Genomic DNA, 17190 nt, shown 5'->3' with positions numbered 1-17190 from the left:
ACTACTGGGCTGCAGAAAAGAAGTGGACAAGGAAGCCCTCGTGGCGGCCTCGGAGGAACTCAGCCGCCCTCAGCCACGCCGGGGGAGCCGGAGCCCGCGGCCCACACCACCCGCCCCACGCTGTGCAGACCTCACCAAGAGGAAGAGGAGGCAGCCGTGCCACGCGGTCTGGGGTGCACGAGTCCCCGGAAGCCGCCCACCGCGGACAAGCACTGTCCTCAAGTCACTTCAGTTACTTACGGCCGCGGCTCAGGGACACGGGCTCGCCGGCCGCGGGTGGCAGAGCCCGCGGTGTCACCGTCCTGTGCGGGAGAACAGGCACAACTCCAGGCCGCTGCTCCCTCCCTGAGCACCTGTGCCCGAGCCCTGCCACAGCCACGCCGGGGGCTCCCATCAGGCAGGCCAGACACAGCCCACACCCCAGGGCTTGCCGTCCACCGTGACGGCAGCAGGGAGGGGCCGCAGGTGACGGAGGCAAAACGGAGCTGGTTTGAGCAAAGGGAAAGAAGGGGGGAGGGGGGAGGGGAGGGGAGAGAGGAGGGGGCCACGGACAGCGTCCACAAACCCACAGCATCCGAAACCTGCACCACCAGAGCTGCCCCAGGGAGCGCGACCAGGAAATGGGCTCCCGGCTGCCCCGCGGTGGCGGCAGAGGGTCGGCGGGGCCCCGAGGAACGGCACCGGGATCGCCAGGAAGTCCCTGCTGTGGCAGCACAACACGCACCGCGCAAAACCCACGGCTGCCGCGGTTGTAGGTGTGCAGCCGCACGGCACCGAACACGGCCACGGAGGCGCAGACTGGAGGCTCCGGCCCTGGCCGCCATCCTACCCTCTCTGAACTGAGACACCTGGACCAGCGTCCTCGGGCTCCTGCCACGTGGTGGCGGGCGTCAGAGCCTCCTTCCTCTTCAGGCCGCGTGGAGAGACCACGTTTGCTGACGCGTGTGGCTCAGTGGACCCTTGGCTGCTTCCCGCTCCAGGCTGCTGTGACGGATGCGACTCTGACCCTCGAGCCCCTCACCTGGGCGTGAGCTGCAGGTGCCTGTGGCCGCGTGGGTGTGGGCTTCCACGGGGAATCGTCTGAGTGGCGGACTGAGGAAAGCAGGCCCCCCGCCCATCACCACCCACAGGGAGCAGGGGCGGGCGGGGCTGTGTCCCCTTGCTGGCTGCCGGCGCCGCGATATCGGCCTCTTCCGCTCTCAGCCAAGAACATGGCCGAGGCCCCCCGTCTCCCTACGGGCCTTCAAAGGCTCTGACAGCCTCGTACCTGCTCAAAAAGCATCTGCTTATTTGATTAACTGAATAGGAGGGCAAGTAAATTCGGGAAAGTCGAGTGCGCGTCCCTAGCGAGCAGTGCACACGTGCACATGGGCCGGCTCCAGCCCTGGGCCAGCAGGGTGGACCCCCGGGGCCCGGCCCAGTCAGGGGGGGCTCCTGAGGCCGGCGCCCCGGCCCCCCGATGCAGACTGAGCACAGGTTTCTGGAAATAATGGAAACAGACGTCTGTGCTCGCCGGGGATGGTTTGCAGGGGCTCCTTCAGCCGATAATCAGAAGCTAGGACGTGCACGGAGGGCCCACGACAGCGCAGCACCAAAGCCACTGGACGCTGGGGGGCCACCTACGCTTCCAGCACCTCGCCCGCCCGCCGCCTGCTCCCAGCCTGCAAACCCCGGTCTCCGTGTGGCCTGCGGCCCTCACCTGCCTCCCGTACGGCTGTCACGGGCTCTCCCGTCCATGTGTGTTCTGCGCCGCTTGTCTCTGCCTCTCTCTCCCCGTGATGAGGCCAAGCAACGGGCGCTGAGATTCAGAGAGCAAAGCAAAGAGCTCGCTTTTCTACAAATTTCCTGGCCCAACTCTGCCCTCGGCCATCCACGCACCACCCCCCCCCCCAGCACGGTGTGGCCCCGGCCTTGCTCCAGGCTCCATCCCAGCACTCGGCTCTGCCCTCGGCCATCCACGCACCCCCCAGCACGGTGCGTCCCGGCCTTGCTCCGGGCTCCATCCCAGCCCTCGGCTCTGGCAGAGCCTCCTGCCCCTGGCCTCCGCTTCCCTTCTCCTTTTTCCCAGGTGCCAGGGGCCCCAGGAGCTGGCCCTGTCCTTCCAGCGCACACTGTGCCAGGCACTGGAGGAAAGAGAAGAGAGAAGGCCGTGGCCTCCCGGAAGCAAACGCTGAGATGTGTGAGACGGACGACAAGGGACGTTATGAGCCAGGTGGGTACGGGGCTGACAGAAAAGCCAGGCAGGCGCAGAGTCCAGGGGCAGAGTCCAGGGGCAGGGTCCAGGGACAGAGTCCAGGGGCGTGTGGTGTGGTGAGGCAGAGCCCCAGGGACACCCCGGGGCCTCAGCTCTCGGGACACGCGTGGGATGGTGCGTGGGACCAGCACGGTACCGTGGGAAGGACGCGGTGAGATTCTGAGGCTAGGGCGCCGTGCCACCGCTGCCCCGGCTCATTCCTGTGGCTTACTGTCACAGGCACCCCCGCCTCCCTGTGGAGAGGGCCCACCGAGAGCCGCCCTCAGATCACCAGGCAATGCGGGGGCCGTCTTGGAAGTGGATCCTGCAGGCGGTGCTGGCCCGGGCCGAGTCGTCAGACAGAGCCAAGCCTCTCCCAGCACCCGGCCCACAGAACCAGGTGAGGCTACCATGCGTGCTTGTGTTCTGGGTCCTTGCGCGCAAGGCAGCACGTAACTGACACGTTGAGAGATGAAGGACGGCCTTCTGCTTTTAGTTGAGAGGAAAAAGAAAGAGTTTGTACCTACGGGTTCAGTCTGCAAACACCTGCAACAGACGGGGAGGAGCAGGGGCCAAAGCCGGTGCCAAGGACTCAACCCCGTTCTCCCACGTGTCGGCTGAGCCCTCGCCAGCGCCCCCAGGGTGCACAGCCAGCGGCTGAGCCCAGGAGCGCCAACGTGGGGCAGTCGTCTGAACCGCTCGCTGACTGCCTGGCCCTGGGGAGGGTCCTTCCTAGGTGTGGGCGCAGGTGGGGGAGGCGGCGGCAGGCAGGGCGCAGCCTCGGCAGCCGAAAGCGAGGAGCCGTGGACGGAGTGGATGGGGAATGGGAGGCCAGATGACGAGGGGACCAAAGAGGCCGCGGTGGGGACACTGGACTCTCCAGGGCTGAGCGGCAGCTGCTGAGCGGCCGAATGGGAGGGTGGCCCAGCAGGGGGTGGCGGCAGCCGGGCGTGAAGGGAGAAGCCCTGGTGCTCACCGTGGGACGCGGCACTGGGGACGGGGCACAGCACCCATGTGGGACCGAACAGGCAGACCGGGAAGTAGCAGGGCCGCGGCGGCAGGGGCCTGCAGACCCCCAGGAGAAGGTGGACGAGGAGGAGGGCGGGGATGGGCTGGGGGCCCAGGTTACCCTGTTCCGTGGAGCCAGGACGGGAGGGGAGGCAGCCCCGGCAAGGGGTGGGGGGGCGGGGAGCTGTGCCTGCACTCAGAAGGCGAGCGCGACGGCGAGGCCAAGGCCGCTGGACGAAGCCAGGCGTCCTCTCCGCAGGGGGCCACAGTCACTGCCAGCCCCGGATTCGTTCTGAACAAGTGCTCGTTCTCAGTGGGTGACGAGCAGCAGGAACAGAGACTCCCAGGGACCCCACCCCCATCGGGCCGCGAGGACCCCGGAGCCACACCCCAACCACAGCGGACTCCCAGGAAGAACCTCACGGGAACTTGGCAATTCAGAAACGAACGAACGAGCGAGAACCCAGCGGCTCGGCGGAAGAGTCTAACAGCAAAAGAGACACAACGAGGAAGAAGCAGAGAAATGAAGGACAGGCTGGTTTGTTACAAACAATCCAAAGGCAGCGCAGGAGGGAAAAGATGGGCGACGCCCGGTGACGGCGCGAGGCGGGGTGCGGCGAGGGCCCCACGGAGCAGGGGAGCAGGGCAATGTTTAGGGGCTGAACCCCCAGAGGAGCTTCTAAAACTGTCGGGAGACGGCAGCACACGACCTCTGCAAGCCCCAGCCGTCGCGAGCTGAACACGGCAGAAGCAGACGCCGCGAGGTGGCTCCTACTGCGGCCTCAGAATTCCAAAGAAAACCGTAACACACACAAAGGTGGAGCCCCTCCAGAGGCGCGCCGGGGGCGTCCGCTGCCTTCGCCCGAGCACGGGCGCCCCAAGGACCGCCCGGCGCCCAGGACACCAGGAGCGGGCGGCAGAGGAAGTGGGGGAGGGGTGTCAGAGAGGAGCAGAGAGCCCACCAAGGCCGGGGCCCAGGGTTCTCACTCAGCAGGAAGGCGCCCTGCACGCGCGGTGCTCTGAGACCAGGTCAGCAGCAGCAGGGCGCACGGACACACGCGGCGACCGTGCCAGCAGCAGCACAGCTCGGGGGAGTGGAGACGCACGGGGACACAGACCCGACCTCAGAATGACCAGCCCAGGGCAGGCGTCCGGAATCCCCGGGCCCTGGAGCAGGGCGCAGCGCCAGCACTGGAGTCGCGCGTGGGGCAGCTTCCTGCAGCTCCCAAGAAAGCAACATTGAAAGGACACACAATTCTTTTTTTATGATTTCTATATTTATTTGAAAGCCAGAGTTACAGAGAGAGAGAGAGTCTTCCATCCGCTGGTTCACTCCTCAATTGTCCACAATGGCTGGAGCTGTGCTGATCCTAAGCCAGGAACCAGGAGCTTCTTCCGGGTCTCCCACATGGGTGCAGGGGCCCAAGCACTTGTGCCATCCTCCACTGCTTTCCCAGGCCACAGCAGAGAGCTGGATCGCAAGTGGAGCAGCTGGGACTTGAACCAGTGCCCATATGGGATGCCTGCGCTTCAGGCCAGGGCATTAACCCATTGCGCCACAGCGCCGGCCCCTAAAGGACACACACTTCTAAACAGAAAGGAAAAATGCAATGGCCATCGTGGGTATCAGAAGGCGTGGTGGCACCTGGCGGCCGTCGTGGGTATCAGAAGGCGTGGTGGCACCTGGCGGCCGTCATGGGTATCGGAAGATGTGGTGGCACCTGGCGGCTGTCATGGGTATCGGAAGGCGTGGTGGCACCTGGCAGCTGTCACGGATGTTGGAAGGCGTCGTGGCCGTCATGGGTATCAGAAGGCGTGGTGGCACCTGGTGGCCGTCACGGATGTTGGAAGGCGTGGTGGCACCTGGCAGCCATCATGGGTATCAGAAGGCGTGGTGGCACCTGGCGGCCGTCATGGGTATCGGAAGATGTGGTGGCACCTGGCGGCCGTCGTGGGTATCGGAAGATGTGGTGGCACCTGGCGGCCGTCGTGGGTATCGGAAGGCGTGGTGGCACCTGGGAAGACATCACCTGGGTGACGTACGTTGTTGTGGACACTGAACTCCACTTATGCCCACAAGAAACCACAGGAATGGCAGAATGCAGTGGCGTCGCACAGACGCTGTGTAGCTGTGCACCTGTCTGCACCCTGTTTAGTCACAAGCCCTGCTCTTAAACCCCTAAGCCAACGAACTGGCTTTTTAACTATCGGTGAGCCGGGAAGGGCCAGAGCTGGTGCTGTGGACACCCTACTGTGCCGCCACACCGACGGCCACAGGAAGTGGCCAGGGTGCTGCGCCATCACCCTTCCTCTGGAACGCACTCTGCCGTCTCACTCCAGACCCCGTGCCGGGCGGAGCGCAGCGGCCGCACACCACGTATCCCCCCACCTCTGACTGCACCGTTTGCTCTTAGCCTGATTTCCCGCCATTCTGCCCGGCGTGGCCGCTCAGTGTGTGAACAGCCGCTGTAGGTGCTGCCAGTGAGGGGCCACGTCCCTGGAGTGACAACCAGGGAGCAAATGAGAGGTTATGACCCTGGACAGGAAGGCGGGACAGCAGGGCTGGGGGCCTGCCCGCCTGTCACACGGGTCCCGTCACCGCCCCTCCCAGCCATGACCTGAAGACAAGGACAAGGTGGCAGGAGCTCTGCAAGGCCCCGCGACACCCACAGGAGCTCTGGGCCTCGGTCAGACCCAGGCTGGAGGCCGGACGCCCCGCAACGCTTCCCCAGTGGCAGCCTTCTCAGAGCCATCCTGGCTGTTAAGGGACCCAGCTCTATGACATCCACAGGAGCTCTGGGGAGCTGCCTCGGTCAGACCCAGGCTGGAGGCCGGACGCCCCACAACGCCTCCCCAGCGGCCAGCCTTCTCAGAGCCATCCCGGCCACTAATAGACCCAGAGCCGCGTGTTTCGAGGCATCCATAAAGGCGCTGGATGTTAATGGACCAAATGCTTCAATTAGAAGTCAGGGTTGTCAGGCAAGACTGTCGATCCACACGCTGTTTGCGTGAGTCGTGGCAGACGTGGGAAAGAAGCCTTAAAGGAAGCACTGGGAGCCGTGCACCTGCGAACGCTGGCCAGGATGCTGCTACAGCCGTGTGGATGCCTGATCCGTCGGCCTCAAGGTACGAAGATTACTGGAGGTAGACAGAGGCTTTCGGTATCAATGAGAAGTTGCCGTTCACCAGGAACGTGGTAATTCCCAAGTGTGTGTGCACCTGAAAGCGTGAGCCTGCAATACACACGGCAAAGTCGCAGGTGAACCGAGGCGGCATCTCCCCGCCGCGAGAGCAGAGCCAGGGAGGTGCGTGGCTCGGGACCGGGGACACCGTGACGGTGACTGTGCCAGGGAGGGTGGCCCAGCCTGGGATAGGTGACACCGTGACAGCGACTGTGCCAGGGAGGCTGGCAGTCTGGGGAGGGGTGACACTGTGACAGCAGCTGTGCCAGGGAGGCTGGCTGGCTGGGGAGCAGGTGACAGCATGATGGTGACTATACCAGGGAGGGTGGCCCAGCCTGGGATAGGTGACACCGTGACAGCAACTGTGCCAGGGAGGGTGGCAGGCTGGGGGGGTGACACTGTGACAGCAGCTGTGCCAGGGAGGGTGGCCGGCTGGGGAGGGGTGACACCGTGACGGTGACTGTGCCAGGGAGGGTGGCCCAGCCAGGGATAGGTGACACCGTGACAGCGACTGTGCCAGGGAGGGTGGCCGGCTGGGGGGTGACACTGTGACAGCTGTGCCAGGGAGGGTGGCCGGCTAGGGAGGGGCTAAGCAGCCAGAGGATTGGACAATGTGATAAACACATTAATGCAACAGCAAACAAATCCACCACCAAGAGGATCAAAAATACCAAGCTGTAGCCGGAGACACGAAGTTGGCAGCGTGTGGCGGGAGCGGGGAGCAGGCGTGGTAAGGGAGGCGGGGAGGAGCCCAGGTCGGGAGTGAAAAGGCGTCTCGAGGCACATCCTGCGGACACGCTCGGGTGTACAGACAAGGATTGTGGGAGAGGCTGACATTTCTGAAACACACAGAAGACCAGCTCCCAGGCAAGGCCACTTCCCAGGACTGCTGGGGTGGAGGGGACATGAGCACCCTGCTGTGAACCAGAGGCTGGGACTGCGGCCCGAGCTCCGCAGAGGGGCCGGGAGGGCGCCTCCGCCCGGTGCTGGACACTACCTGGCCTCTGATACCCAGACCAGGCGAGACAGAGAGAAAGAGAGCGGGAGGTGGGCTCACTGTGAACACAGACGCGAGCCTTCTAGCGCAGGGCCAGCCCGCGGCATGGCACGCACTTCACGGCATCTGTTTATCCTGAGAACTCAAGTGCTTTATGCTTTTTAAAGTTGGTGCTGTGGCGTAGCGGGTAACGCCACGTATGCAGCGCCGGCCTCCCATATGGGCACAACTTTGAGTCCCGGCTGCTCCGCTTCCGATCCAGCTCTCTGCTGTGGCCTGGGAAAGCAGTGGAAGATGTCCAAGTCCTTGGGCCCCTGCACCCACGTGGGAGACCTGGAAGAAGCTCCTGGCTCCTGGCTTCGGATCAGCACAGCTCTGACCTTTACAGCCATCTGGGGAGTGAACCAGCGGATGGAAGACCCCTCTCTCTTTCCCCCGCCTCTCTGTAACTCTGCCTTTCAAATAAGTAAATTGTGAATAAATAAATAAAGGTTGCTGGTGTATTATTTGTTTATCTGGAAGGCACAGAGAGAAGGAGCGATCTTCCACCCTTTGGTTCACCCCAAACGGCTGCAACAGCCGGGGCTGAGTGGTGCTGAAGCCGGGAGCTCCAGTCTACATCGCCCACGTGGGCGGCGGGACCTTCCCCGGGCGTCTACAGGGAGCTGGAGCAGAAGCGCAGCACCAGGACTGGATCCGGCGCTCTGACATGGGACGCAGGCTTCCCCCGGGCGGCATTAACCGGCTGCCCTCCTCAACTGCGCTTTAATGGGAAAAAGTCAGCCAACGTAACTCGCTACGTTACATCCAGGGAGAAGCACAATCACCTTAATACACGCGGAGGGCGACGCCAGTCCCTGCATTGAGGATTTCTCTCAACAAAGGAAGGGCTGCGCTCAGGGACAGAGCAGCTCCCTAACCTCACCGCGCATCTCCACGACACCCACGTGATGCACCCAGCTCCGTGGTCACCTGGTCCACGCAACGGGAGTGGAAAGAGGCTGCATTTCACCCAGACTCCCGGGGACATCGGCCAGCAGCACTGGCGAGCATCAGGTCCAGGGCAGAAACACCGCACGGGACTGGCAGCAAGAGAAGCCACTGGACCGTCACTCCTGGCCGGCACCGCCGCACGTGGGCCACATAAGGGCCCCTGCACGCGCGTTGTTTGGATTCATGTGAAGGCTTCTACCATGGCAGGCTTGGTAAACCAATACTGAGGCCGGCGCCGCAGCTCACTAGGCTAATCCTCCGCCTTGCGGCGCCGGCACACCGGGTTCTAGTCCCGGTCAGGGCGCCAGATTCTGTCCCGGTTGCCCCTCTTCCAGGCCAGCTCTCTGCTGTGGCCAGGGAGTGCAGTGGAGGATGCCCAAGTGCTTGGGCCCTGCACCCCATGGGAGACCAGGAGAAGCACCTGGCTCCTGCCATCGGATCAGCGCGGTGCGCCAGCCACAGCGTGCCAGCCGCGGCGGCCGTTGGAGGGTGAACCAACGGTAAAGGAAGACCTTTCTCTCTGTCTCTTTCTCACTGTCCACTCTGCCTGTCAAAAAAAAAAAAAAAAAAAAAAAAGGTAAACCAATACTGAAACCAGGCTTGCTCCTCGGTGCCAGGGATGAGCGGAACATCTCGTACATAATGCGCCTTTCAGCTTCCGGTGACGGCGCGTGGGCTCGTGCCGGAGCAGCCGTGCCACTGAGGACAGTGGCCAGATTCTACACAGAACCTGAGGAAGCCCGCCGAACGCACAGGAGAGCAACAGGGAGACACGTGGCGGGGGTCACGCCAGGCCAGCGGGAACACGGACTCAGCACGCAAGGCCGCGCTCTGCAGGTCAGGGCCCCCAGGCCCTGGAAACTAGGGGGCGTTCCAGGAAAGAAGGAGCGACGTGGGGCTGGAGAGAGAGCGAGCAGGCGTAGATTACACACAGATCTGCCTGAGGAACACTGGTGGGAGAGGACCCACATTCCACCACAACCATCAGCCCACAGCTGCAAGAATTTCAACAAACCCTAATCAAGGTAAACACAGCAAAAACACGCTTCAGCACCTCCCAATCAGACTGGTAAAAAGAGAGGGAGAGAGAGAGAGAGAGAGAGAGAGAGAGAGAGAAGGAAAGAAAAGCTTTAACTCCTCTGAGACCCCTCACGAGGGCGAGGAAGAGAGACTGGTCTGAACCCGCCCTCTCGCCTCCGCCCACCAGACACCTGCTCAGAACAGCTCGAACCAGGGTTCCCTGCGCTGGGGCAAAGGGGACACAGAAGGAAGTGGCCCAGGCCAGGGAAGGGCCAGGGCCGAGCCCCTGGGGACCGACCTCGGCCATCAGGATCAGAGCAGGAGCCACGCAGGCCTCACGGGGCCCTGATGGGGAGGTGGGCTGGGGACAGTCCACACACCAGGGGGAGCACCCCCAAGCGGTCAGACAGGGAGCGGGGCAGAGGAGAGTCTCCAGACCTGCCACAGGGACCCTAGGAGGTCCACGCCATCACCACAGGGCAAAGGTCACGCTGGACTCCGTGGACAAAACCCTGACCCAGCCCTGAGAGACCAGCCCGGCCCACGAGTCCACGACTGTGGCAGACCCGACCCGAGGCTCCCCAGAGAACACTCCGGAAGCCAGTGCTCACGCCAGCGCCACGGCCTGGCCTCCGCTGCAGACGACAACCGACAAACGGGCATGAGGCAGGGGCCAGGCCTGAAAATGGCAGAAACCAGGGCGGGGCAGCCACCCGCGGCGGGCCAGGCCTCCCGGCACACGCAGCCAGCGGAGTCCCGGGGAGGGGAGGGGGAGGAGGTGGAAGAGCCGCTGGGACAGGTGAGTTTGCACGTTTCCCACACCTGATGGAAACCCAACGCCCGCAACCACAAACACAGACACGGGCGCGGCGGCCATGACGGGAGAGAGGCCATGACGGGTGTAGACGGAGGAGCGCGCGCAGACCCAGCAGACAGTCTGACCCCTCGCAGGCCGGGGCCGGAGCCAGCGCAGGGAAATCCACGCACCCGAAGCTGTTTCCTGAAGCAGCTGTAACATCGGGCTAAAGAACCGCTCCACAGGCGGACAGAATTCACCGCCAGCGCCTGCCTGACAACGTTCTAGGAAATTCTTTAAGTAGGACGATGGAGACGCCACGGAGGGGAGAGGCCGGCCCAGACAGTGACTGCGTGGAGACGGAAAACCCGCCCTCCTGCCTGTGAAAACAGCCTCAAAACGGACAGTTTACATGGGCAGATCCTCACGCGGGCACAGGGGGTGAACCCTAAAGCAACCGCTAACAATTTAAAACAAACGCCGCATCAAAAGCCAGTGGTGGAGATAAAACGGAATCACAAGAGACAACTAGCCGGGAGAAGGAAGGAAAGCAGGATCCGGAGGGAAGCAATCGCGTGATGACTGCAGACAGCGGCGTCACAGGGATGGGCTCTGGCCACCGTGTCACAGGAGGAGAGGTCACGGCGGAAACGTGGAGCACACGCTGCCACACGCGCATGGACACAGAGCAGCGGTCACGCCAGGACGTGGTCAGCCCTGAACGTGGGGCTAGCAGAACTGCACGAACAGGGGACACAGAAAGGTGTCACACAGCCGGACTGGAGACAGCACCGTCAGCCAACGACGGTGGGAACACACACACTCCCAGCGCCTGCTGCTGGCCTAAGGCGGGTCTCAGCATTTCCACAATTGAAATATATGAAAACAGAAACTTTAAAAATCAAGTAAATTAGAAATGATTAACAAAAAACGATATTTGGAAAATTTCCCAAATATTTAGAAATTAAATAGCACAGGTTGGGGCTGGCGTCGAGGGGCAGCACAGACAGCTGCCACCTGTGAGCCAGCGTCCCTATGGGCAGTGGTTCACATCCGCTCCTGCTCCACTCCCGAGCCAGCTCCCTGCTAACGCACCTGGGAAAAGCTGCAGAAGACGGCCCGAGAGTTTGGGGCCTGCACTCACGTGGGAGACCGGGTGGAGCTCCTGGCTTCAGCCTGGCCCAGCCCTGGCCATTGCGTCCGTCTGGGGAGTGACCCAGTGGATAGAAGACCTCTCACTGCCCCCCCACTCTGATTTTCAAAATAAACAAATAAATCTTTACATATATTTAAAAAATAGTCCAAATAATCTACTTGTCAGAGAAGAAATCTCAGAGGAGACTGAACAATGACTAACGCCAAGAAAGCCATCGAAATGTGCGCGACGCAGCTAACGCAGTCACAAAGAAACACTGAGCGCTTTTACGTTTCTGTAGGAAACTGGAGGGTCTAAACCCATCAGCCTAGTTCTTACCGTAAGAAGCTGGAGAACGCGATCATGTTAGAGGCGAAGTCACTGGGAGGAAATTATACAGTTAACAGCAGAAACAAGTAAAAGGACAACACAGAAAAGCAGTGAAACCAAAACGTGGTTCTTAGAAATGAGCGACTATGGCTGGTGCCGCGGCTCACTAGGCTAATCCTCAGCCTTGCAGCACTGGCACACCGGGTTCTAGTCCCGGTCGGGGCGCCGGATTCTGTCCCGGTTGCCCCTCTTCCAGGCCAGCTCTCTGCTGTGGCCCGGGAGTGCAGTGGAGGATGGCCCAAGTGCTTGGGCCCTGCACCCCATGGGAGACCAGGAGAAGCACCTGGCTCCTGCCTTCAGATCAGTGCGGTGCGCTGGCCACAGCGGCCATTGTGAGGTGAACCAATGGAAAAGGAAGACCTTTTTCTCTGTCTCCCTCTCTCACTGTCCACTCCGCCTGTCAAAAAAAAAAAAAACCAGAAAAGAAATGAGCGACTAAACTCACAACACCCAGCTCATCCAGCGAATACAGCGAGGCAGACAGCACAGGTGTGCTGTGTCAGGCACGCACAGTGTGGCGTCGCTCCGGACCAGACATTCCAAGAATATGGAGGAAATGTGAGGGCGATGAACCCAGCTGCCTCAACGAAACAGACAAATTCCTAAACACTCAAATTACCTAAACTGACTAAAGAAGAAATGGAAAACCTGAACAGCCCTATAATTATTAAGGAAATTTTACAATTTTTTTAAAGATTTATTTATTTATTTGTTTGAAAGGTAGATTTACAGAGAGGCAGAGAGAGAGAGGCAGAGACAGAGAGAGAGAAAGACAGAGAGAGAGAGAGAGAGACAGACAGAGAGAGAGAGACAGAGAGAGAGAGAATCTTCCATCTGCTGGTTCATTCCACAATGGCCAGAGCTAGGCCAGGCCAAAACCAGGAGCCTCTTCTGGGTCTCCCACATGGGTGCAGGGCTCCAAGGACCTGGGCCGTTCCTACTGCTTTCCCAGGAGCATTAGGTGGGAGGGGGGTCAGCAGTGGAGCGCGGGAGTTGAACCGGCACCCATGTGGATGCCAGCACGGCCGGCAGCGGCTTTACCTGCTGCGCCACAGCGCCGGCCGCCGTGATTTAAAGTCCTCCCACCGAGACAACTGCAGGCCCAGGTGGCTTCACGGACGCACACACCACACATCAGAGAAAGGGAAACGAACTCCACCCGGTGGAGGAAGAGGAGGCGGCTTCTCAGCTCATTTGGTGAAGCCCACACCAAGCATTACCAGAACCTGACGGCGCAGTTCAAGACGCTGACTGCCGATAGCTCTCAGGCACATGGATGTCGAAACCGTGACACAGTGTTGGTAAGTCAGACCCATCAACGTGTCAAGTTGTGCATCCAGGAAATCAAGGTTGTTTTAGTCGCTTTAAAATTCCGAGTAGCTGATCTTGCTAAAGAGACTGCAGGAGAAACTCTGCGCCCTCCTCCACCGACACGGCAAGCCAACGCGGATCTGTGGTGACGAGTCCCTGCAGACCAGGGCAGCGGGGGCTCCGTCCAAGGCAAAGAGCCCCTACAGAAGCTTCCCGCCAAGATTCGATCATAAAAACCAAACCCTCGGGACCCAGGACTGAGCGGCGGGCAGGGACGCCTGCTTCCTCACTTCTCAGCTGCGCGCTGGGGACGGAGCTACGGCCACGAGGCAGGAAACAGAAGCAAAAGGCACCCACGCTGGAGGAGCAGCGCCACGTGCCGTCATCCGGACGACAGGCCCCGGTCTGTGTCATTCACAGCAACGAACATGGAGTCAAAGACCATGAAGGTTCTAGACCTTAGACGGCAACGGTGTCTCAGGTGGTGCCAAAATGTGCAAACATCAAAGGACAAAAAAAAAAGTTGGACTTCACCAACACTCACGTCTTCAGCACTTCAAAAATATCCCGGAGAAAACGGAACAGGGAGTGACGTCCGCAGCTCGGGAACTGAACCCCCGGCTGGCGTCCAGGAGGGGTCACGGTCACTGGGCGCCCTCTCCTGTCCTCGGTCGCGAGTGGTCACGCCCTTTTATTCACTTGGGAAGCACCTTGTCCACCAATACTTCCCTCACTCTGACAGCACAGGTGGACGGCAGAATCCCACAACTGAAGTCCATGAAGACAGCGCACAAACAGACGAAAGAGGTGAAAAGACTTCCCAAGAGGAGACAGCCAAGGGCCAACAGGACCGGGACAGCGGCCGCCCACGAGTGCTCAGAGAAACCACGCACTCCCACCACACGGCCCGCACAGCACCGGCACAGGACGACGTGGTAAGCGGGACTGAGGCGGCACGAACGCCGCGGCCGCCTCCAGACCGCTTCCTGCCGATGACCCACCCCACGGAGACGAAAACATCTGCAGAGACAGACACTTTAGCGCTCCTAACAGCGCCGCTCGGAGCCACCAGATACAGAATCCAACCGCAGCGGCCGCCGGCAGGTAAGCGGGCAACCTAGCTGTGGTATCCACATGGAAGGGGGCGCAGCACACTACAACATGAAGACACGCATGACGACACGGCACACACAGGCGCCGTGCATCACGATGAGTGGAGAATTCAGACGACTGCACACGACTCCATGTGCAGAGTTCTAGAGCGACGGGAGCCAGAGCTGGAGGTGAGGGCGAGGACCCACAGGCGCCTGGGGTGTCGGCGTGGTGGTGGCTACCCCCAAGCGCAGACGTGAAAATCTGTCCACCTGTGCTCTCAGGGTGACGGCAGTGTTGGTGGACAAGGTGCTTCCCAAGTGAATAAAAGGGCCTGACCACTCGTGACCGAGGACAGGAGAGGGCACCCAGTGACCGTGACCCCTCCTGGCCCACAGAGAAAGGCCACAACTGGTGACAGCCAGTGTGGGACGTGGAGGGATGGGGGTGGCCCGGCGCGGGCTGGGGGCCGTAAGTGCTGCACCCACCTTGGAAACCCTTTTCCACCGGCTGACAAAGCTAAGCGTGCCTCGGCACACCCCACTCGCAGACAGGCACCCAGGGAGATGGAAACACGTCCACGCACACTCTCCCCAGGAGGCTCACGGAGTGCCACCCCAGCCAGCCGGCACTGACCACCCGGACCTCCCAGGATGGCAGCTGTGCATACACAGGCAAACCCAAACGGACCTCGCAAGCCCGGCATCGAGCCCCGAAGCCTGACGCCAACCGGCAAACGCTGCAGAACCCCATCGAGACGCCGCCCACGGCTGAGCTGCAGAGACAGAAGTGCCCACCGCGGTGGCCGCAGCCAGAGGCACGGGACGACTGCCCGGGAGGGGCCGCCGCCTGGACCGAGGGCTCGTTACTCCGGTGTCCGTGTGCAGCAACTCGCATCGAGCTGCACCCTAAGTTCTGTGTAATTTATTGCATGCAAATTACACCCCAGAGGGAAAGCTCAGGGGAAAGTGCACAATAGCAGCTGAAATCGTGAAGAAGAAATTAATCTAACAAAATGTGAAAGGTCTGTATCCAGGAAACAATAAAGCATTATTGGGAGATGTTAACGAAGCTCTTGGAAGAGGCGCAGACATCATTTGCATTGATTAAAGCGCCCGATATCAGCCAGCCGATCGGGCTCCGTGTTTATGGATTCGATGTGACACCAATCAAAACCCCACAAAGAACGACCTGCTAGCGCTACACTGATGTGGAAACGCAAAAGGCAAGACGAGACAAGCAACGGTCCACAAGTCCGAAAACGAGGACACAGCCTGCGGTCCCGGACACCAAGACTTGGGACAGAGCTCCCGGAATGAAGACCGGGCCCTCGGCACGCGGGGAGGGTACAGAGAGCCGGCACCTGCGGGTGTGAGGCACCCACGGCGAGGGATGCTCCTCGGGCCACCGCTTTCCCACGCACGGAGAAACGAAGCCTGACCTCTGTCTCCCACTGTGCGTGGAAATTAACCCTGCACGGACTGAGCTCCAAGCGCCGAGGGCAAACGCCTCACCCCTCCCAGAAGACGGCGCTGCAGGGCGGCTTCGCGGCCGCCGTGGGGAAGACGCGCCGTGAGCCTACAGGGAGAGTCGGATAAATCTGGTCAAATTCCAGTTAAGCATTTCCGTGCTTCCCAAAACACCAGCGAGAGTCAAAGGCACCACACACAGCTGCACACATAACTGAGGGAGACCTCAGCCCTGATGTGTGACCTCTCCGCTTCCAGGGGAGATCAGGTCGGACACTGGAACCGGCGCGTGCCAGTCCACGGGGGAACCACAATCCCCACGCGCCGTTGGGAAATGCACATTAGAACCGGAGAAGTCCCAGTCACTGCCCGCCCCCGGCAGCGCGACGCTAACACGGGCTGGGGAGAAGGCCGAGCAGGCAGACTCTCGCGAGACGCCGGCCGGGAGGGAGCCCCCGCAAAGACTTGGCACCATGCGAGGAATTTAGAGACGCAGTCTCGCTAACCAACAGCCTTGCTCCGGGAAGACGCCCGGTAGGAAAGCTCACGCAGGCGCACCAGGGCCCAAAAGTTCTCCTTCAACAGCCGCGTGGTTGGAAGGCCTTGGTCCACACCTGCCGCTGCGCACATGTCAGCAGGCCGAGCAGCGCCGACCGGCGCACACACGCGTACCGATCGCTCCACTCACGGACGTTTTAAGAACGCGCCGCCTACCTGGGTGGCAAAGCTACAGGATGTTAGGAGATAAACCCAGCTGTGGGATCCAGGAGAGGACCACGGGCAGGTCAGGGTGGTGGCTCCCTCGGGGCACAGGGAGCGCCGTGGGCGTGGTGCCGGCGGCTGGCCCTGGCGGCGAGCGGGGAGCAGGCATCACTCACTGGAGGTCCCTGGGGCCAAGGGGAGATTTCTATGGCCAGGTGCTCAGCGGTGCGGCCCATCTGCTCCGGACGTCATGGTCCAACAGAACGAGGAGACGGTGACCCGGAGAGAGGAGAGGGGGCACAGACGCCTGGAGGGGACGAGCAGGACGGATGTCTGTGCACAGGGTAGACCACGAGTGACCTCAGGAGGCTGGGCAGCTCGGCCAATGGAATGCAGGTCCAGGACCAAAGCCGATGGCCACGGGGGAGGTAAAGGAGGGGGTTGCTGTTTGTGCCCTCCCCCTTTCTTGGAGAATAGGAAAGCAGGTCATGGTTTCCACAGTGCCCAGGCTTCTGGAAACCACAGTGCTCCCCACACCCCAGGGCAGGCCCAGAACCAGGGCAGCGGGGCCCTGCCTCCTGGGAAGGTGGCGACGGGGTATCTCACCAGGTCTGGGAACCACAGGGTCCCTGGGGACAGCCACAGGGAGACAGAGACAGCCGCCAGCAAGAGAGAGGGCCGGGGCTGTTAGCTGGACCTGCAAAGGCCCATCCCCCAAGAGAGACGCATCCAAGACGGGCATCTGATGCCTGCCAAGGAGCTACTCTGGGAGGGCCAGGCTCACGGTGAAGACACAGGCAGTGCGGCTGGGGACGGCAAAGAGGGCCGAGTCCAGCTTCCAGGTCGTCTGTGCAGTGCGCAC

At 61.5% G+C, this 17190-nt stretch overlaps 1 long non-coding RNA gene across 1 annotated transcript in view; it reads right to left on the bottom strand.

The window, feature by feature from the left end:
• Positions 1 to 4499: 4499 nt before the first annotated feature.
• LOC138844459 (uncharacterized) overlaps positions 4500 to 17190 on the bottom strand; it is a 46199-nt gene continuing 33508 nt past the window's right edge. Inside the window, exon 2 of the long non-coding RNA XR_011380337.1 lies at positions 4500 to 5256. This is a non-coding gene — a long non-coding RNA (uncharacterized lncRNA). The remainder of the gene's footprint in view (positions 5257 to 17190) is intronic.

The sequence above is a fragment of the Oryctolagus cuniculus genome, chromosome 11 (assembly GCF_964237555.1).
Source record: "Oryctolagus cuniculus chromosome 11, mOryCun1.1, whole genome shotgun sequence".
In the NCBI taxonomy this organism is placed as follows: domain Eukaryota; kingdom Metazoa; phylum Chordata; class Mammalia; order Lagomorpha; family Leporidae; genus Oryctolagus; species Oryctolagus cuniculus.
The sequence above is the reverse complement of the archived record's forward strand: the minus strand, read 5'-3'. Positions and strand labels throughout refer to the sequence as shown.